The 22806-nt window shown below is 39.9% G+C and overlaps 1 pseudogene; it reads right to left on the bottom strand.

Moving 5' to 3' along the window:
- Positions 1-380: 380 nt before the first annotated feature.
- LOC123756340 (voltage-dependent T-type calcium channel subunit alpha-1G-like) lies at positions 381-22728 on the bottom strand (annotated as a pseudogene).
- Positions 22729-22806: the final 78 nt, after the last annotated feature.

Genomic DNA, 22806 nt, shown 5'->3' with positions numbered 1-22806 from the left:
AGATTATCCACTTGTTAATCCAATGCTCACCTTGGGTGGAAGATGACATGAAAATTCAATGGGTATGGAGCTAAGTATACTTATGCTTTCTGTAGTGTCCTTTATTCTTATCTTATTATTATTTCAAGTTGTTAGTGATGTTTGTATATTCGTGTTGAATACTACATATATGTAGTAATAAAATTACTGTTTTTGTGCTTCAAAAATCAACTTAGCATTTTTCTAACAATATAACAACTTTGTACCAACCAATTTCCATTTACTGTATCTGGAATTATTTTTGACATGTCAAAAAATACAATCTTAAATCTAATAATGCAAAAAAATTTGCATAAAATTAAAATTAGCTTACAAACAACTTTCTCAAATTTATTATCACATTACCTGAGGATGACAATGATGCCATCAAAAACATTGAAACCATTGCTTATGTAACCAAAGGGTCCCTCGGCAATAATCTTTAGCAACATTTCGACGGCAAACACGGCTGAGAAGACGAATTTGCTCAGTTCCACAATAATTGTCAACATCATTGGCTGGTTATGGTACTCGATGCCCATGCTGAGGGTGTTGATGAGGATAACAATAAGAATGCCCCGTGGAAAGTATCGGTGATCCACCAGCTTCTTCATACGAAGAAGCTGGTGGATCCGTGTGGATATACACACGAATTTGTGAACAAAATCTGTGGGCTAAAGAAGGCTGTTTTGTCCCCTCATCCTTCCAATCTTCATCACTCCAGTCAGACTCTGAGTCACAGGAATCAGACTCTGAATAGTAATTTGTGAAACCTGCAGGGGCTTGATCAGCAGAAAAGAATAAAGTTGGTGCTGAAAAGTGTTTAACTCCTTTGGCCAATGAAGAATAAAGTGTGTGGACGGAACGGGAGTCAATGCCCAAGTGTGTGGGCAAAGCAGCAGAAAGAGCCCCACTAAGTGCCAGTAGTTCTCCACAAGTGAGAGAACCTTTTCCCCCTGAACCATTATTTGAGGGTGTTCGCGAGACAGAACGCAAGGAAGATTTATTCTTGTTAAGGGGTAGGAGGGCTGGGGGTAGTAGAGCAGGGGGCATAAGAGAAGGTGGTCCTGGTGTGTGAGGTGATGGGGTAAGGGCTCACGGAAATATGATGGATCTAGAGGATCATCGTCAGTTTGCGTAGTCTTCTCACTGTGACAGACATTTTTTGTTGCTGTCTCCCCAGCATGGCCATGGAGAAGCACTACATCACTGAACGTGACAGAACTGCGTCGATGCTGTTGTGGGGTACAGGTGCCCTAACCACCTGGTGATGGTGGCAAGAGCTCATTGCTGCCATCCCCACTTGTACCGCTTGAGATTTTGAGGAGAACAGGACGATGTGTGGAGGCTTGAGGATCTATGTCAGAAAATTCTGGGCTAATGCGGGGAGCATTATTGTTTCTCGAGTCGTCTGGAACTTCGTGTACTTCTGGAGGTGACAAAAGCTGTGGAGATGTTGAGCTTATGTTATTCATCACAGTTAAGGCTCCACCAGGTCCAATGCCACCAACAGTAGGAGCCATGGCTACTACAGTGCTTGGCACTCCAGATGCTCCACCTTCCCGACTGATAATGGCACTCTGTGCTGCCTCATATTGTCGACGACGACGCTGCTTCTTGAGGCTCAGCTGATGAGGATGATCAGACTTGTTTCTCCGGCGAAACTGTTTGTACCGAATGTAAAATTTTCTCTTTCCTCGTCTCCATAAGTGAGCAATATATTTTATAATTTCTGCATAGCATGAATTTGGTTCCGAAGTGGAACCAGATGCAAGTGTACTAGTTGACTGAAACCTGGCACGCTCCATTTTCATTCGCCCCATTTCTCGCTTCTTAGTCTCTGAAAACTGAGTAGCAATAACAACCAGGCACAAGTTGATCATGAAGAATGACCCAATCACAATTAGTAGCACAAAATATATCCAGTCCCAAAAGGGGTGAGTATACCATACAAATTGAATAGATCGAATACTAAGGACCCAAAGTCGATAACAAAGAATTTGAAGAACCTTATAGGTAAAAAGAGAGTTTGGTACAAAAGGATTAAAAATGGGGAGGTCACTTTAGAACAGGAATTCGTACAACTGGTTAGAAATGTTAAAAAAGAGATAAGGAAAGCAAAAAGAAACTATGAAGTTCGCATAGCAGAGCAAGCTATGACCACAAATCCTAAAGGGTTTTTTCAGTTATATCGTACTAAGACTAGGGAAAGGATAGGTCCATTAAAAACTGAGACAGGTCAAATAACAGATAGTGATGAAGAGATGAGTAGTATTTTTAATAAATATTTAAATATTTTGTATCTGTATTTACTAAAGAGGAACTTAACAATATGCCTTCAGCCGAACAAGTCTATGTGGGTGGGGACGAGGACAGGTTGACGAGTTTAGCAGTTACCAGGGAGGGTGTTCTTAAACAAATAGTAAAACTCAAACCAAACAAATCCCCAGGGCCGGATGAAGTGTTTGCCAGGGTGCTTAAAGAAAGCAAAGAGGAGCTTTGTGACCCACTGGCAACCATATTTAATAAATCAATAGAGTCAGGCAGAGTGCCAGAGTTTTGGAAAGTTGCTAATATGATACCAGTTTTTAAGAAAGGAGATAGATCACTTGCGTCTAACTATCGACCAATTAGCCTAACGTCTATTGTAGGAAAGTTATCCGAATCTATAATAGCAAATAAAATTCGTCTTCATCTTGAAAAACATAAATTAATAATTGAGTCGCAACATGGTTTTATAAATGGCCGTTCATGTTTAACAAATTTGTTATCTTTTTATTCTAGCATTGTTGAGGCAGTTGATAGTGGTAAGGATTGCGATGTTGTGTACCTTGACTTTAGCAAAGCTTTTGATACAGTGCCACATGAAAGACTGATTAAAAAGATAGAATCTCATGGTATTGGGGGGTGCTATATTAAGCTGGATTAGGGCATGGCTATACCAAAGGAAACAGAGAGTTAGTATAAATGGAGTCAAGTCAGAGTGGGAAAATGTTGTAAGCGGGGTGCCTCAGGGCTCTGTCCTGGGCCCTCTGTTGTTTATAATATATATAAATGATTTAGATTCAGGTTTGAGTAGCAACATTTGCAAATTTGCCGATGATACGAAAATCGGTGGGGAAATTAATTCGGAGGAGGACTCACAATCACTTCAAGTTGATCTAGATAGGGTTTTGAAATGGTCGAAGGATTGGCAGATGCAGTTTAATGCTGATAAATGTAAAGTTCTGAGGTTAGGTAATGATGATAGGGTTACAAGATACGAGCTAGATGGTGTTGAGATTGCGAAGTCGAATTGCGAAAGGGATCTGGGAGTTATGATTAGTAAGAATTTAAAACAAAAGAATCAATGCATAAATGTTCGTAATAAGGCAAATCGGACACTTGGATTTATTAATCGCACCGTTAGTAACAAGACACCTGGTGTGGTTCTCAAGCTATATCTTGCTCTAGTTAGGCCCCATTTAGATTATGCAGTTCAGTTTTGGTCGCCATATTATAGAATGGATATAAATTCACTTGAACGTGTCCAGCGTAGGATGACTAAGTTAATTCCCCAAATTAGAAATCTTTCATATGAAGAAAGATTAACAATGCTCAAGTTGCATTCACTGGAAAGGCGAAGAGTTAGGGGTGACATGATAGAGGTTTACAAGTGGATGAATGGACATAACAAATGAGATATTAATAGGGTATTAAAAGTATCAACACAAGACAGAACACGAAACAATGGGTATAAATTGGATAAGTTTAGATTTAGGAAAGACTTGGGTAAATACTGGTTCAGTAACAGGGTTGTTGATTTGTGGAACCAATTGCCGCGTAACATTGTGGAGGTGGGGTCTCTCGATTGTTTCAAGCATGGGTTGGACATATATATGAGTGGGATTGGGTGGTTATAAATAGGAGCTGCCTCGTATGGGCCAACAGGCCTTCTGCAGTTGCCTTTGTTCTTAAGTTCTTATGTTCTTATGATTCAAAGTGCAGCCAACTACTCAATCCCACTGAAAAAACAGTCCACCGGACACCATAGAGATCATTGGTACTATTGCGAACGTGTCAAAGAACTCAACCATAGACTCAATAGAACAAGAAAGCTATACAAAAAGCAGCCAAGTGACCGCAACAGGATATTACTTTGTGAGGTCAAGGATCATGTACATCGAGAGACCAGACAAATAAAAGAACAAAAGTGGCTGGAATGGTGTTCACACCTGAATGAACACACCTCTCTCGGGGAGATGTGGCAGCAAATTCACCGGGCCAAAAGGAATAAAACACCTAAAGCTCCACACCCCAAGGATCCTCAACAGGAAGCCGAAGTACTGGCAACCAGGTTTGCAGAGAGAGCAGCCAGCAATCAACTTCCACCAGATGTATTAGCAGTACAGACCGGACTAGAGGAAGAAAGGTGGCACAGAATCCTTACAGCATGTGAAGAAGTCTCTGACACTAATGCCCCCTTCACACTGGATGAACTCAATAGGGCTAAGAAAAACTCCAAGGATACTCCTCTTTTTGTCGGCTCCCTGGAGCCGACAAAATAACCTATAAAATGATTAGAAACCTCGGCCCAGAGGGAGACGCTGCATACCTAAGGATAATTAATTTAGCCTGGACTTCTCAAACTAGACCTTCTGCTTGGAATAGAGCAGACATAGTGCCGATCCCAAAACCCAAAGATCCAGCTAATCCCAGGCCCATCTCTCTCCAAAGCTGTGCAGCCAAGACGGCTGACAGAATGGCACTCAACAGACTGGAGTGGAAAATGCCTAAACTGCACCATGATATGTATGCCTATAGAAGAGGGGTTGGCACAGTGGAATGTATTACAACTCTGTTTGCCCACTTGAATGACAGACCAGGAATGCTGATATTCCTGGACCTCGAAAAAGCCTTTGAACTGGCTAGCGCCCCAGCTATTCTCTGCTGCCTCATTGACAAAGAGGTCAGAGGCAACCTGCTCTCCTGGACCAAAAACTGTCTCATAAACAGAGAAGCAAGAGTAAAACTTCATGGCACAGTCTCTGAGTACAAAAGACATGAAAATGGTACACCGCAAGGAGGTATTCTCAGCCCTCTTCTCTTCAACTGTTTAATGGAAAGAATAATGAGGTTGAAACTCCCACATCACTGCAGGCTGCTAAACTACGCGGACGACTTTGTCATCATCATAAAAGGAAGGGATGCGGCGCGCCTTGCACCCAAATGCTTAGACTGCATCAGTAAAGAGGCAAAACAGATTCTCAAACTCAACCCCTCAAAGTCAAAGGCCATGCCCATAAAAATAGCGAAGCCCAACATCCAACTCACTGTACAGGGTCAACCAATAGAATGGGTCGACACCTATCAGTATCTAGGAATCATCCTGGACACACACATGAATTTTAATGCTGAGGTCACTTACTTGAGAGAGCGAACTGCGGCCCGAACGGCAATCCTCAGGTCGCTAACCTCCCTTTCTGGAGGAGCCAATCTGCAAGTCCTTCGCACATACTATGTACAGGCAGTCAGATCAGTGATCGATTATGCCGCACCTGCACTCACAAATCTATCACACCAACAGTGGAAAAAGCTTGAAGTTGCCCAAAACAATGCTATGAGAGCTGCACTGGGAGCCCCCATGTGGACCAGGCTTGAAACTCTTAGACTGGAGACGGGTTTTGCCCTCTCTACAAGAAAGAATATCACAAAGGACAGCTACAATTATCAGTAAGATAATTATTTCTTCTGATCCAATCCCAGTACGGCAGGCCTTGGTGGTTGGACTAGGCCAAAACAATGGGAACTCTTGGGTTGCAAGAGCAGGAAAAGTCCTAAGCAGACTACATTTAAAAAACATGATTATTGATAGAGAGGGTGATCATCCACACCCAAATTACACTCCTTCCGCGCCGTGGGAAGAGCCTACTTTCAAAATAGTAATAGAAAGTCTCCCAATGAAAAAGGCTTCCTATGATCCGACAATCCTAAGGCGCATAATAGAAGAGCAAACGTATAGCAGTAGCCACCCACATCTTCACAGACGGATCGGTGGACACAGAAAATGAGAGTGTTGGCGCTGCTCTTTGCACGACCAGCGTACAGGCATATTGGAGACTGGGAGGACTAGTATCATCGACCCAAACTGAGCTGTTTGCCATACAACAGGCATTCGCATATGTGATTGCACAAAACACTCAAAATGCAATCATACACACAGACTCAAAAGCTGCACTTCAAATACTAGGACAAAAACAGTGGAAAGATAATGTGGAAATAATTACCACCATTTTGTATCTTGGAGCAGTCGCTAAAGGCATAACTTTAAACTGGATCCCATCCCATATTGGAATCCCATTAAATGAAAAAGCTGATGAAATTGCTAAATTGGCAACTCGTCATCCAGTGATACATAAAACAATTCAACCCAGCCTAGAGAACATAAAAAATATCATCACCAAAAAACTCTCACATCTCAACAAAGCCTACCTGCACCAGAGAATAGCTGAAGGTTCGTCATCTGCAACATGGTATCTTCAGGCAACCAAATTAGAAAGGTTAAATATCCCAAAAGGAATCCACAGGGAAATAACAGTTAGGTTATATAGACTACGTCTAGGTTACAGATGCAACTGGGAGATTGGTGAACCCCGACAGAGAGAGTGCATCTTCTGCCAAACTGTCACAGAAAAGCCATTACTTCACTATCTTCTGGAATGTGAAGCAACCAATGACCTTAGAAGAGCTTTAAGAGTTCCAGAATCATGCAGTGGCCACCCTGAAGCCATCAACACAGGCACTCTCCTGGTCAACAAAGACTGTGAAGCAGTATCCTCCCCCGCGATAACAGCTTGATGGTTAAATGCAACCTTAGAATACTGAGAAAAAAAAAAATACCACTTACGGGCTATTCATGCCCGTGCCACCTCTTGGGTGGCTTAATCTTTATCAATCAATCAACTTCACTCCTAACTCGACCAACATCATTTCCTCCCACAAGGAACGTGGTGGAGGTGTGATCCCTCGATTGTTTCAAGCGAGGGTTGGACATGTATATGAGTGGGATTTGGTGGTTATAAATAGGAGCTGCCTCGTATGGGCCAATAGGCCTTCTGCAGTTACCTTTGTTCTTATGTTCTTCTTATGTATTGGGGGAGCTATATTAAGCTGGATTAGAGCATGGCTATACCAAAGGAAACAGAGAGTTAGTATAAATGGAGTCAAGTCAGAGTGGGAAAATGTTGTTAGTGGATCGAGTACCTCAGGGCTCTGTCCTGGGACCTCTGTTGTTTATAATATATATAAATAATAAATAAATAAATAAATGTTTATTTAGGTAAGGTACATAAAAGAGATTTTACAAAGAATGATGGATTTATAGATAGAGCTAGTACATACAATGCCTAAAGCCACTATTACGCAAAGCGTTTCGGGCATGAAAAACTTAAATGACTAAAGCTTAATACTAATTGAGCATAAAGAATAAAATGAGTTAAGAACAAATAAAAAAAAAGATAAAAAGGGGGGAACATGGCTGAAAAAGCAGCACAAATACAATTAGGTCGACAAACAGCGTCGTTAAAAAAAACAGACATGGGTTGACAATAGAGGGGTAAGGTAGGTTACAGGGAAATTATTAGGTATAGCTTCGTTTTTATCTTAAATTGGTTGAGAGATGTACAGTCTTTAACATGGTTGGGAAGGTCATTCCACATTCTGGGCCCCTTGATTTGTAGAGCATTTCTAGTTTGATTAAATCGTACGCTTGGAATATCAAAACTGTATTTATTTCTGGTGTGGGTTCTGTTACAACCTTCTATGAAGCTTTTGAGGTCAGGATTGGCATTACAGTTCAGCGTTTTATATATGTATAATACACATGAGAGAATGTGCAGTGACTTAATTTCTAACATATTCAGAGATTTGAGTAGGGCTACCGAGTGATGTCTGGGGCCAGAGTTGGATATTGTCCTAATAGCAGCTTTGTGTTGATTTAACATAAGAAGAACATAAGAACAAAGGTATCTGCAGAAGGCCTATTGGCCCATACGAGGCAGCTTCTATCTATACCCGCCCAATCCCACTCATATACTTGTCCAACCCGCACTTGAAACAATCGAGGGACCCAACCTCCACCACGTTACACGGCAATTGGTTTCACAAATCAACAACCCTGTTACTGAACCAGTATTTACCCAAGTCTTTCCTAAATCTAAACTTATCCAATTTATACCCATTGTTTCGTGTTCTGTCTTGTGTTAAGTTGCATTCACTGGAAAGGCGAAGAGTTAGGGGTGACATGATAGAGGTTTACAAGTGGGTGAATGGACATAACAAAGGGGATATTAACATAAGAACATAAGATCAAAGGCAACTGCAGAAGGCCTATTGGCCCATACGAGGCAGCTCCTATTCTATAACCACCCAATCCCACTCATATACTTGTCCAACCCGCGCTTGAAACAATCGAGGGACCCCACCTCCACAATGTTACGCGGCAATTGGTTCCACAAATCAACAACCCTGTTACTGAACCAGTATTTACCCAAGTCTTTCCTAAATCTAAACTTATCCAATTTATACCCATTGTTTCGTGTTCTGTCCTGTGTTGATACTTTTAATACCCTATTAATATCCCCCCGGTTATGTCCATTCATCCACTTGTAAACCTCTATCATGTCACCCCTAACTCTTCGCCTTTCTAGTGAATGCAACTTAAGCTTTGTTAATCTTTCTTCATATGAAAGATTTCTAATTTGGGGAATTAACTTAGTCATCCTACGCTGGACACGTTCAAGTGAATTTATATCCATTCTATAATATGGCGACCAAAACTGAACTGCATAATCTAAATGGGGCCTAACTAGAGCAAGATATAGCTTGAGAACCACACCAGGTGTCTTGTTACTAACGCTGCGATTAATAAATCCAAGTGTCCGATTTGCCTTATTACGAACATTTATGCATTGATCCTTTTGTTTTAAATTCTTACTAATCATAACTCCCAGATCCCTTTCGCAATCCGACTTCGCAATCACAACACCATCTAGCTCGTATCTTGTAACTCTATCATCATTACCTAACCTCAGAACTTTACATTTATCAGCATTAAACTGCATCTGCCAATCCTTTGACCATTTCAAAACCCTATCTAGATCAACTTGAAGTGATAGTGAGTCCTCCTCCGAATTAATTTCCCTACCGATTTTCGTATCATCGGCAAATTTGCAAATGTTGCTACTCAAACCTGAATCTAAATCATTTATATATATTATAAACAACAGAGGTCCCAGGACAGAGCCTTGAGGCACTCCACTTACAACATTTTCCCACTCTGACTTGATTCCATTTATACTAACTCTCTGTTTCCTTTGGTATAGCCATGCCCTAATCCAGCTTAATATAGCACCCCCAATACCATGAGACTCTATTTTTTTAATCAGTCTTTCATGTGGCACTGTATCAAAAGCTTTGCTAAAGTCAAGGTATACAACATCGCAATCCTTACCACTATCAACTGCCTCAACAATGCTAGAATAAAAAGATAACAAATTTGTTAAACATGAACGGCCATTTATAAAACCATGTTGCGACTCAATTATTAATTTATGTTTTTCAAGATGAAGACGAATTTTATTTGCTATTATAGATTCGAGTAACTTTCCCACAATAGACGTTAGGCTAATTGGTCGATAGTTAGACGCAAGTGATCTATCTCCTTTCTTAAAAACTGGTATCACATTAGCAACTTTCCAAAACTCTGGCACTCTGCCTGACTCTATTGATTTATTAAATATGGTTGACAGTGGGTCACAAAGCTCCTCTTTGCATTCTTTAAGCACCCTAGCAAACACTTCATCCGGCCCTGGGGATTTGTTTGGTTTGAGTTTTACTATTTGTTTAAGAACATCCTCCCTGGTAACTGCTAAACTCGTCAACCTGTCCTCGTCCCCACCCACATAGACTTGTTCGGCTGAAGGCATATTGTTAAGTTCCTCTTTAGTAAATACAGATACAAAATATTTATTAAAAATACTACTCATCTCTTCATCACTATCTGTTATTTGACCTGTCTCAGTTTTTAATGGACCTATCCTTTCCCTAGTCTTAGTACGATATAACTGAAAAAACCCTTTAGGATTTGTCTTTGCTTGCCCTGCTATGCGAACTTAAGAACATAAGAACATAAGAACAAAGGTAACTGCAGAAGGCCTATTGGCCCATGCGAGGCAGCTCCTATTCTATAACCACCCAATCCCACTCATATACTTGTCCAACCCGTGCTTGAAACAATCGAGGGACCCCACCTCCACAATGTTACGCGGCAATTGGTTCCACAAATCAACAACCCTGTTACTGAACCAGTATTTACCCAAGTCTTTCCTAAATCTAAACTTATCCAATTTATACCCATTGTTTCGTGTTCTGTCCTGTGTTGATACTTTTAATACCCTATTAATATCCCCCCGGTTATGTCCATTCATCCACTTGTAAACCTCTATCATGTCACCCCTAACTCTTCGCCTTTCCAGTGAATGCAACTTAAGCTTTGTTAATCTTTCTTCATATGAAAGATTTCTAATTTGGGGAATTAACTTAGTCATCCTACGCTGGACACGTTCAAGTGAATTTATATCCATTCTATAATATGGCGACCAAAACTGAACTGCATAATCTAAATGGGGCCTAACTAGAGCAAGATATAGCTTGAGAACCACACCAGGTGTCTTGTTACTAACGCTGCGATTAATAAATCCAAGTGTCCGATTTGCCTTATTACGAACATTTATGCATTGATCCTTTTGTTTTAAATTCTTACTAATCATAACTCCCAGATCCCTTTCGCAATCCGACTTCGCAATCACAACACCATCTAGCTCGTATCTTGTAACTCTATCATCATTACCTAACCTCAGAACTTTACATTTATCAGCATTAAACTGCATCTGCCAATCCTTTGACCATTTCAAAACCCTATCTAGATCAACTTGAAGTGATAGTGAGTCCTCCACCGAATTAATTTCCCTACCGATTTTCGTATCATCGGCAAATTTGCAAATGTTGCTACTCAAACCTGAATCTAAATCATTTATATATATTATAAACAACAGAGGTCCCAGGACAGAGCCTTGAGGCACTCCACTTACAACATTTTCCCACTCTGACTTGATTCCATTTATACTAACTCTCTGTTTCCTTTGGTATAGCCATGCCCTAATCCAACTTAATATAGCACCCCCAATACCATGAGACTCTATCTTTTTAATCAGTCTTTCATGTGGCACTGTATCAAAAGCTTTGCTAAAGTCAAGGTATACAACATCGCAATCCTTACCACTATCAACTGCCTCAACAATGCTAGAATAAAAAGATAACAAATTTGTTAAACATGAACGGCCATTTATAAAACCATGTTGCGACTCAATTATTAATTTATGTTTTTCAAGATGAAGACGAATTTTATTTGCTATTATAGATTCGAGTAACTTTCCCACAATAGACGTTAGGCTAATTGGTCGATAGTTAGACGCAAGTGATCTATCTCCTTTCTTAAAAACTGGTATCACATTAGCAACTTTCCAAAACTCCGGCACTCTGCCTGACTCTATTGATTTATTAAATATGGTTGACAGTGGGTCACAAAGCTCCTCTTTGCATTCTTTAAGCACCCTGGCAAACACTTCATCCGGCCCTGGGGATTTGTTTGGTTTGAGTTTTACTATTTGTTTAAGAACATCCTCCCTGGTAACTGTTAAACTCGTCAACCTGTCCTCGTCCCCACCCACATAGACTTGTTCGGCTGAAGGCATATTGTTAAGTTCCTCTTTAGTAAATACAGATACAAAATATTTATTAAAAATACTACTCATCTCTTCATCACTATCTGTTATTTGACCTGTCTCAGTTTTTAATGGACCTATCCTTTCCCTAGTCTTAGTACGATATAACTGAAAAAACCCTTTAGGATTTGTCTTTGCTTGCCCTGCTATGCGAACTTCATAGTTTCTTTTTGCTTTCCTTATCTCTTTTTTAACATTTCTAACCAGTTGTACGAATTCCTGTTCTAAAGTGACCTCCCCATTTTTAATCCTTTTGTACCAAGCTCTCTTTTTACCTATAAGGTTCTTCAAATTCTTTGTTATCCACTTTGGGTCATTAGTATTCGATCTATTCAATTTGTATGGTATACTACGTTCCTGTGCTTTGTTTAGAATATTCATAAATAAGTTATATATTGAATCCACATCGAAATCCCCATTTAAGTCACCTATCGCTGGGTTCATGTCTCGCTCCAAGACCGGCCCACACCCCATACCCAAGCCTTTCCAATCAATTTGACCCAAAAAAATTCTTAGGCTATTAAAATCAGCTTTTCGAAAATCTGGCACTTTAACAGAATTTTCTCCTACTGGTCTATTCCATTCTATGCTAAATCTGATTTCTTTGTGATCACTGCTCCCTAGCTCACTCCCTATTTCGATGTCATTAATTTGCGTTTCCCTGTTAGTTAACACTAAATCTAAAATATTATTTTCCCGTGTTGGTTCCTTAATGTGTTGCGTAAGAAAGCAATCGTCAATTAATTCTAGAAAATCTTCTGCTTCACTATTCCCTGTTTTGTTCAACCAGTTTATTCCGCTAAAATTAAAGTCACCCATGACATAAATACTGTTAGATCTAGATGCTCTAGATATTTCATCCCATAGATGCTTTGCTTCCATTCTGTCTAAATTTGGTGGCCTATATATTACTCCTATTATAATATTATTAGCTTTTTCGTTTAATTCAATCCAAATAGTTTCTGTGTGTGGCTCTGTTTTGATTCCCTCTTTGAGACTACATTTCAAATTGTCGCTAACATATATGGCTACTCCACCTCCTCGTCTAATATATCTATCTGTGTGAAATAGTTTAAATCCATATATTTGATATTCAGCTAATAGTTCTCTATTTTCTACATTCATCCACGTTTCGGTAAGTGCAATAATATCTATTTTTTCTGTGCAGACAAGAGCATTTAATTCGTTAATTTTATTTCTTAGACTTCTACTGTTAGTGTAATATACCCTAAGTGAATTGTTATTTTGCGGACCTTCTCTTTCCCTGATCGTTTTGCCAATTCCTTTCTCCCACAAACACATACTTTTATTACCTCCTTCCTCCAAATCAATTCCCATACCTCTATCTACTAACAGTTTAAACCCAAACAAACACCTCTAACCACTTCTTCTAGCGAGTTCGCAACAGCAACAACCCCAGCTCTCGATAGATGCACCCCATCACGAGCATACATTTCATTTCTTCCATAGAAGTGTTCCCAGTTGTCTATGAAAGATATTGCATTTGATTTGCAATATCTTTCCAGCCGGCAATTGACACCAAGTGCCCTCGATATCCATTCATTTCCCACTCCCTTTCTTGGAAGAATGCCACATATGATCGGGATTCCTCCCTTGCTCCTAACTAACTCTATGGCTGTTTTATACCTCTGAATCAGTTCCTCACTCCTGACTCGACCAACATCATTTCCTCCCACGCTAATGCAAATAATGGGATTGTTCCCATTACCAGCCATAATATCATTCATGTTGTTTATAATATCACCAATGCCAGCTCCGGGATAGCAAACCCTTAACCTGTTCCCCCTATCTCTAGCACAAAACGTTCTATCCAAATACCTTATCTGGGAATCTCCCACAACTAATGTTTGCTTAGGTACTTCCTTTACTTTCTGAGGGGCCTGCGCTTCCTTTCTCTTCGTTGCTTTCCCTTTTGCGCGATCCACAGTCTCTCCACAGCACTCGTCCTCCAAAACGTCAAATGAATTTGAAGTTGCTATGGCGTTTGAAGGCGGCTTTATCAAAGTCTTCATAAGGCCCCTGTCTTTCGCAACTCTCCAAGACGAGGTCCCTTTACTGCTGGTCTCCTCCTTCGTTACTTCTCGTTGTTTTTTAAGCTGACGCACCTCCTCCCGCAGAGAGTCCAACTCTGTCCTCAGGGCTCCCACTAGAGTCACCAGGTCCTTCACTACAACTTCCATATTGCTATGATGTACAACTTCCATATTGCTATGATAAACTTCATAGTTTCTTTTTGCTTTCCTTATCTCTTTTTTAACATTTCTAACCAGTTGTACGAATTCCTGTTCTAAAGTGACCTCCCCATTTTTAATCCTTTTGTACCAAGCTCTCTTTTTACCTATAAGGTTCTTCAAATTCTTTGTTATCCACTTTGGGTCATTAGTATACGATCTATTCAATTTGTATGGTATACTACGTTCCTGTGCTTTGTTTAGAATATTCTTAAATAAGTTATATATTGAATCCACATCGAAATCCCCATTTAAGTCACCTATCGCTGGGTTCATGTCTCGCTCCAAGACCGGCCCACACCCCATACCCAAGCCTTTCCAATCAATTTGACCCAAAAAATTTCTTAGGCTATTAAAATCAGCTTTTCGAAAATCTGGCACTTTAACATAATTTTCTCCTACTGGTCTATTCCATTCTATGCTAAATCTGATTTCTTTGTGATCACTGCTCCCTAGCTCACTCCCTATTTCGATGTCATTAATTTGCGTTTCCCTGTTAGTTAACACTAAATCTAAAATATTATTTTCCCGTGTTGGTTCCTTAATGTGTTGCGTAAGAAAGCAATCGTCAATTAATTCTAGAAAATCTTCTGCTTCACTATTCCCTGTTTTGTTCAACCAGTTTATTCCGCAAAAATTAAAGTCACCCATGACATAAATACTGTTAGATCTAGATGCTCTAGATATTTCATCCCATAGATGCTTTGCTTCCATTCTGTCTAAATTTGGTGGCCTATATATTACTCCTATTATAATATTATTAGCTTTTTCGTTTAATTCAATCCAAATAGTTTCTGTGTGTGGCTCTGTTTTGATTCCCTCTTTGAGACTACATTTCAAATTGTCCCTAACATATATGGCTACTCCACCTCCTCGTCTAATATATCTATCTGTGTGAAATAGTTTAAATCCATATATTTGATATTCAGCTAATAGTTCTCTATTTTCTACATTCATCCACGTTTCGGTAAGTGCAATAATATCTATTTTTTCTGTGCAGACAAGAGCATTTAATTCGTTAATTTTATTTCTTAGACTTCTACTGTTAGTGTAATATACCCTAAGTGAATTGTTATTTTGCGGACCTTCTCTTTCCCTGATCGTTTTGCCAATTCCTTTCTCCCACAAACACATACTTTTATTACCTCCTTCCTCCAAATCAATTCCCATACCTCTATCTACTAACAGTTTAAACCCAAACAAACACCTCTAACCACTTCTTCTAACGAGTTCGCAACAGCAACAACCCCTACCCTATTATTATTAATAGGGTATTAAAAGTATCAACACAAGACAGAACACGAAACAATGGGTATAAATTGGATAAGTTTAGATTTAGGAAAGACTTGGGTAAATACTGGTTCAGTAACCAGGTTGTTGATTTGTGGAACCAATTACCGCGTAACGTGGTGGAGGTGGGGTCCCTCGATTGTTTCAAGCGCGGGTTGGACATGTATATGAGTGGGATTGGGTGGTTATAGATAGGAGCTGCCTCGTATGGGCCAATAGGCCTTCTGCAGTTGCCTTTGTTCTTATGTTCTTATGTATAAGTGGTAATAGTAGTGTTATAAGTGGTAATAGTATTGTTATAAGAGGTAATAGTAGTGTTATAAGTGGTAATAGTAGTGTTAAAAGTGGTAATAGTAGTGTTATAAGTGGTAATAGTAGTGTTATAAGTGGTAATAGTAGTGTTATAAGTGGTAATAGTAGTGTTATAAGTGGTAATAGTAGTTAAAAGTGGTAATAGTAGTGTTAAAAGTGGTAATAGTAGTGTTATATAAGTTATATATCTGGGAGTTATATAAGTGGTAATAGAAGTGTTAAAAGTAGTAATAGTAGTTAAAATTGGTAATAGTAGTTAAAAGTGGTAATAGTAGTGTTATAAGTGTTAAAAGTAGTAATAGTAGTGTTAAAAGTAGTAATAGTAGTGTTATAAGTGGTAATAGTAGTGTTATATAAGTGGTAAAAGTAGTGTTAAAAGTAGTAATAGTAGTGTTATAAGTGGTATGTTATATAAGTGGTAAAAGTAGTGTTAAAAGTAGTAATAGTAGTGTTATAAGTAGTAATAGTAGTGTTATAAGTGGTAATAGTAGTGTTATCTAAATAGGGTTTTGAAATGGTCAAAGGATTGGCAGGAGGCAAACCGGGAGTCCCCCTAATATTTGACAAACGAGATGCAGTTTAATGCTGATAAATGTAAAGTTTTGAGGTTAGGTAATGATGATAGGGTTACAAGATACGAGCTAGATGGTGTTGAGATTGCAAAGTCGAATTGCGAAAGGGATCTGGGAGTTATGATAAGTAAGAATTTAAAACAAAATCAATGCATGAATGTTCGTAATAAGGCAAATAGGACACTGGGATTTATTAATCGAAGCGTTAGTAACAAGACACCTGGTGTGGTTCTTAAGCTATATCTTGCTCTGGTTAGGCCCCATTTAGATTATGCAGTTCAGTTTTGGTCGCCATACTATAGAATGGATATAAATTCACTTGAACGTGTCCAGCGTAGGATGACTAAGTTAATTCCCCAAATTAGAAATCTTTCATATGAAGAAAGATTAACAAAGCTTAAATTGCATTCACTGGAAAGGCGAAGAGTTAGGGGTGACATGATAGAGGTTTACAAGTGGATGAATGGACATAACAAATAAGATATTAATAGGGTATTAAAAGTATCAACACAAGACAGAACATCGAAACAATGGGTATAAATTGGATAAGTTTAGATTTAGGAAAGACTTCGGTAAATACTGGTTTGGTAACAGAGTTGTTGATTTGTGAAACCAATTACCGCGTAACGTGGTGGAGGTGGGGTCCCTCGATTGTTTCAAGCGCCGGTTGGACAAGTAGTGGACAATGAGTGGGATTGGGTGGTTATAGATAGGAGCTGCCTCGTATGGGCCAATAGGCCTTCTGCAGTTACCTTTGTTCTTATGTGTTGATATTTATAATACCCTATTAATATCCCCCCTGTTACGTCCATTCATCCACTTGTAAACCTCTATCACGTCACCCTTAACTCTTCGCCTTTCCAGTGAATGCAACTTAAGCTTTGTTAACCTTTCTTCATATGAAAGATTTCTAATTTGGGGAATTAACTTAGTCATCCTACGTTGGACACGTTCAAGTGAATTTATATCCATTCTATAATATGGCGATCAAAACTGAACTGCATAATCTAAATGGGGCCTAACCAGAGCAAGATATAGCTTAAGAACCACACCAGGTGTCTTGTTACTAACAAAGCTTAAATTGCATTACCTTGAGGTTTCCTTGAGGTGCTTCCGAGGCTTAGCGTCCCCGCGGCCCGGTCGTCGACCAGGCCTCCTGGTTGCTGGACTGATCAACCAGCTAGGCTGTTGGACGCGGCTGCTCGCAGCCTGACGTATGAGTCACAGCCTGGTTGATCAGGTATCCTTTGGAGGTGCATTCACTGGAAAGGCGAAGAGTTAGGGGTGACATGATATAGGTTTACAAGTGGATGAATGGACATAACAAAGGGGGATATAAATGTGTCAACACAAGACAGAACACGAAACAATGGGTATAAAATGGATAAGTTTAGATTTAGGAAAGACTTAGGTAAATAGGGGTTCGGTAACAGGGTTGTTGATTTGTGGAACCAATTACCGCGTAACGTGGTGGAGGTGGGGTCCCTCCATTGTTTCAAGCGTGGGTTGGACATGTCCAACCTGGTGACTCTCTATTACTCCCTTATCTATCCATATCTCAACTATGGTATTTGTGCTTGGGGCTCTACTACCCAAAATCACTTACGTCCACTAATTACTCAACACAAAGCTGCTATTATGACAATATCCAATTCTGGCCCCAGACATCACTCGGTACCCCTACTCAAATCTCTGAATATGTTAGACATTAAGTCACTGCACATTCTCTCATGTGTATTGTACATATATAAAACGCTAAACTATAATGCCAATCCTGATCTCAAAAGCTTCATAGAAGGTTGTAACAGAACCCATGAGCACCACACCAGAAATAAATACAGTTTTGATATTCCTAGAGTACGACTTAATCAAACCAGAAATGCTCTACAAATCAAGGGGCCCAGAATGTGGAATGACCTTCCCAACCATGTTAAAGACTGTACATCTCTCAACCAATTTAAGTTAAAAACGAAGCTATACCTAATAAATTCCCTGTAACCCACCTTACCCCTCTGTTGTCAACCCATGTATGTTTTTTTTTTTTTTTTTTTTTCAAATCAACGCTGTTTGAATGTAATTTTCTGTAATAATTTGTAATTGTATTTGTGCTGATTTTTCAACAATGTTCCCCCCTCTTTTACCTCTATTTTTATTTGTATTCAGCACATCTTATTCTTTTTACCCATTAGTTTTAAGCTTTAGTCATTAATGTTTTTCCTGCCCGAAACGCTTTGCGTAATAGTGGCTTTAGGCATTGTATGTACTAGCTCTATCTATAAAGCCAACAAACTTTGTAAAAAAATCTCTTTATGTATGTACCTTACCTAAATAAAAATTATTATTATTATTATTATTATGTTTATGAGTGGGATTGGGTGGTTATAGATAGGAGCTGCCTCGTATGGGCCAATAGGTCTACTGCAGTTACCTTGTTCTTATGTTCTTAACTTCAGACCTACAAGATCTTGTTGAAGTTCTCGGTGTACTGCTGCTTTTGCTCAGGGAGAGGAATTGTTGTTTAACGAGGGGGATGCACTTTCACTAATCCAATGTACCATCTTATAAATAAATAAATAAATAAATAAATAAATAAATAAATAAATAAATAAATAAGTAAATAAATAAATAAGTAAATAAATAAATATATAAATAAATAAATAAATAAATAAAATAAAAGTGAAAATGAAACTCACACTTGTCAGCTCTATGCCCAGTAGTGCATCCACTATGGGAGAGCTGTTTCCTTTTAAAAGTATAATCGTGTGGCATTATGTTTAAAGAAACAATTCCAAGTACATTCTCTGATTGAAAAACATGAAGATAAATACAAGTGTTAATAGTAAATTACTAGTTATAAACAAAAATAAGAAACAGGAAAAATGAAATGTGGACCCAGACAAAAACATTGGAACGCTTAGGTGAAGAGGGGTGTGCGACCTCCTCCATATAAGCAGCACCAGCCGGTGATATCCAGCAGTCACGCAGGGTGCAGTCGCACCTCCACAGATCTCCAGTATCATCTATTGATACTGGTAATTGCTCAGAAAGGTCTCCACTTACGGGCTATTCATTCCCGTGCCACCTTTTAGGTGGCTTAATCTTCGTCATTCATTAATCTTCGTCGATATCCAGCACGAGCATTAAGGGAAAACCTCGACACAAACTGCACCTATCATAAAGAAGATGAAGACTCACCAGTGTCCACAGTGTCAGAAGGTATTCCCCAGTCCTTCACATGTGAAGTCTCACATGTTAGTGCATTCAGGTGACAAACCTTATGAGTGTCCAGAGTGTGGTAAGAGATTCAGTCTGCTTGGAAATATGAAGACTCACAGGATGGTGCATGCGGATGAGAGACCTTTTCAATGTGCCGAGTGTGGCAAAAAATTTAGACAACGTGGAACTATAATAAGGCACATGTTAGTGCATTCAGGTGACAAACCTCATGAATGTCCAGAGTGTGGGAAGAGATTCAGTCAAGGTGGAAGTATGAAGACTCACATGTTAGTGCATTCAGGTGAGAAACCTCATGAATGTCCAGAGTGTGGAAAGAAATTCAGTCAGCATGGACATATGAAGACTCACATGTTAGTGCATTCAGGTGACAAGCCTTACGAGTGTCCAGAGTGTGGGAAGAGATTCAGTGAGCGTGGACATATGAAGACTCACAGGATGGTGCATGCGGATGAGAGACCTTTTCAATGTGCCGAGTGTGGCAAAAAATTTAGAGAACGTGGAACTATAATAAGCCACATGTTAGTGCATTCAGGTGACAAACCTCATGAATGTCCAGAGTGTGGGAAGAGATTCAGTCAAGGTGGAAGTATGAAGACTCACATGTTAGTGCATTCAGGTGACAAGCCTCACGAGTGTCCAGAGTGTGGGAAGAGATTCAGTCATCTTGGTAATATGAAGAGGCACAAAATGATACATGCAGATAATAGGCTAAACACTTAGAGTGTGGAAGGTAATTAAGAGAATGTTGAAGGATAATGAGGCACATACAGGTATATTAACTTAACTTTAATCTAACAGTGTGTGTGCTATCACAATGTCAGTTGGATGTTCTTCAAAGGTAATTCTATTTTGTTTGAGAAATACACATCACCATGAAAGATAAAGATCAAGATATTTTATTATATTGTTCTTTTATGAAAGTTAGATGACCAAGCAAGAACTAGAGAAGCTGTCACTATAGGAAAATTCAAAATTGCCTATAAGTATAGAAATATCTCTTTAGTTTAACAAAGATAAATCAAAGCTGTAAATGTTTTTCTTCATATTTATGTAAATAATAATGTGCTTTCTGTTTTTGTTCTCTGTGAAAATATATTTAAAATGTAATATACTCTGTAGCTAAGTTATGGACATTATTGTTGTAATATTATTTAGCATTGGTGCTGGTGAAGAAGACAGTCTGAGACGTACTTAAGATGAGACCATTTGATTGATAGGGAAATGTAGGTTAATCAGGGAATTTTCTCATCAGATTCATATGCAAACTGATGTCTATTTTATATTTTTTGTTTAGGCATATTTATGAATAATACTCTTGATTATAAATATTTCACCGAAGAGTTTATTGAAGGCAGATTGGCATTTATAACTGTCAGTCATGTTGATATGAAATTTAAATTTATATTACTCTAGAAATTTACATCACTCTAAATTTACCAGAAATTTATATTACTCTAGCCTAACTTTATCAGTTACTTGCCATAATACTTATATTTTATGAGAGACATTACTTGTGATTTTGCTTTAATAGTGATATATTGACCATCTGTAAGTTATATATTATTGAGAATTATATTGAATATATAAATTTTATTGTATATCTCTTCAGTCTTAAGGGAGAAATCCTTAAATTAACCTGTGCCAATAAAGGTGTTACACTGGTGACCCGCTCTAGAGTTATGGGCCCCAGCAACAGCTGGGGGGGGGGGGTGAGAGAAAAGAATTGCCACGGAAGCGACCAGGACGAGCACCAAGCATCGGCTCCTGGAGACAGACCCAAAAGGGGGGGCGAAAACTATGAAATTAGAAGTTGGAGGTCAAGGAAATTGGCGTATTAACCACGGATGTTCCACAGAAGAATAGACATTGGCAAAAAGAGAAAGGATAGCAACAGAGATCAAAGAAGAAACAAAGGTGAAAAGGGAATACAGCACGTGAAATAAGCACAGGGTCAGGATCAGCGAAGTCAGGGTTAGGGAGCATGGGTTAACTGAGTAAAGAAGGAGGTAAAGAAGTTGGAGGACAGACCTCAGGTGGACGAACCGGGTTGGAGACTGAGTAAGGTGGGAAGGACAAGGAGAGGAGGAGCGCACCACACGAGCATAAGATACACCAGCGAAAGAGGGGAGACAATGAACTTAGCGCCGAACCTCAGGAAAAGACAAATGGTCCCGGTGCTTCAAGTTGAGGACAGCCGTCTCAAGTTTGTAACGTATACACGTGCGGGAGAAGGTAGGGTTGGCCTCACTGGAATTGAGGCAGCGGACCTAGGGAGAAGTGCACTCCAGCTTATAGTGACCCTCGCCTCCACACATGGGACACAGAGAGACAGGACTAGAGCATTTGAGGGCACCATGCCCAAACCTCCAGCACTTATTGCAGAGCCCAGGAGATGGAATATACTCCTGAACGGAGCATCTGGCACCAGCAAGAATGACAGAGGGCGGAAGGGTCCTACCATCAAAGGTAATCTTCACAACCCGAAGGGGCAGACGGCGATGACCATGAGGGGGTTTGAGTAAACGTATCCACCTGGAGGACAGAATGACCCTGGGCCTTGAGGATATGCTTCATATCCTCGTGGTCTTTTCAGTCTTTTAGATTAGATTCCTAACAACTGTCGCAACATGGTGTGGGAGGAGAACAGTGCCAACACTGACATTTACCCGAGCGTTCTTTGAGACCCGAATAGGGGTCTCGCCGAGGCAGGATAAGGTGGCCAAGCGGGTGGCTGCATCCTGAGGAACAGCAACGACACGGGTACCAAGACGGGTAGGGTTGAAGGTAACTGAGGCATCTACGGAATCTACAAGATGCCTATGAAGGGAAAAATTGTCAGGAGTTGAATGTAAAGGATGGAGGTCAAAGTATTTAGTCCATGAAGCAGGACCAAACAAAGCATGGTACGAATTAGTATGGGAAGGGAGCATACGAGAGTAGCCGTGGCGGGGACGGCGATGAGAACCTTTAGAGAGAGATGGGTCAAAAGGTGCATTAGTCACAATAAGATGGAGCCATACAAGGGGACGAGGCGGTCACCACAGCAGGCTTGGGGCTCGACCCAACCACAGAGGAGGGAGGGGAGCAGGTAGGAAGAATCCAGTCTGGGCATAAACCAGGCCCTGTAGCGGGGGCTACAGATCCTGGTCTTCCAGGATGGTCCGACTCAGGGGCCTGGTCACCCACCCCATGAGCCTGGGTAAGAGAAGTCGTGTCGTCATCCATGCAGCAAACAATATCAAAAGTTTGGGACCTGGAACCAAGGGCAGCTACCAGGTACCACCTACCAGGGCAGCCAGGGAG

The sequence above is a fragment of the Procambarus clarkii genome, unplaced genomic scaffold (assembly GCF_040958095.1).
Source record: "Procambarus clarkii isolate CNS0578487 unplaced genomic scaffold, FALCON_Pclarkii_2.0 HiC_scaffold_127, whole genome shotgun sequence".
Lineage (NCBI taxonomy): Eukaryota > Metazoa > Arthropoda > Malacostraca > Decapoda > Cambaridae > Procambarus > Procambarus clarkii.
This window is presented reverse-complemented; position numbering and strand designations above follow the sequence as displayed.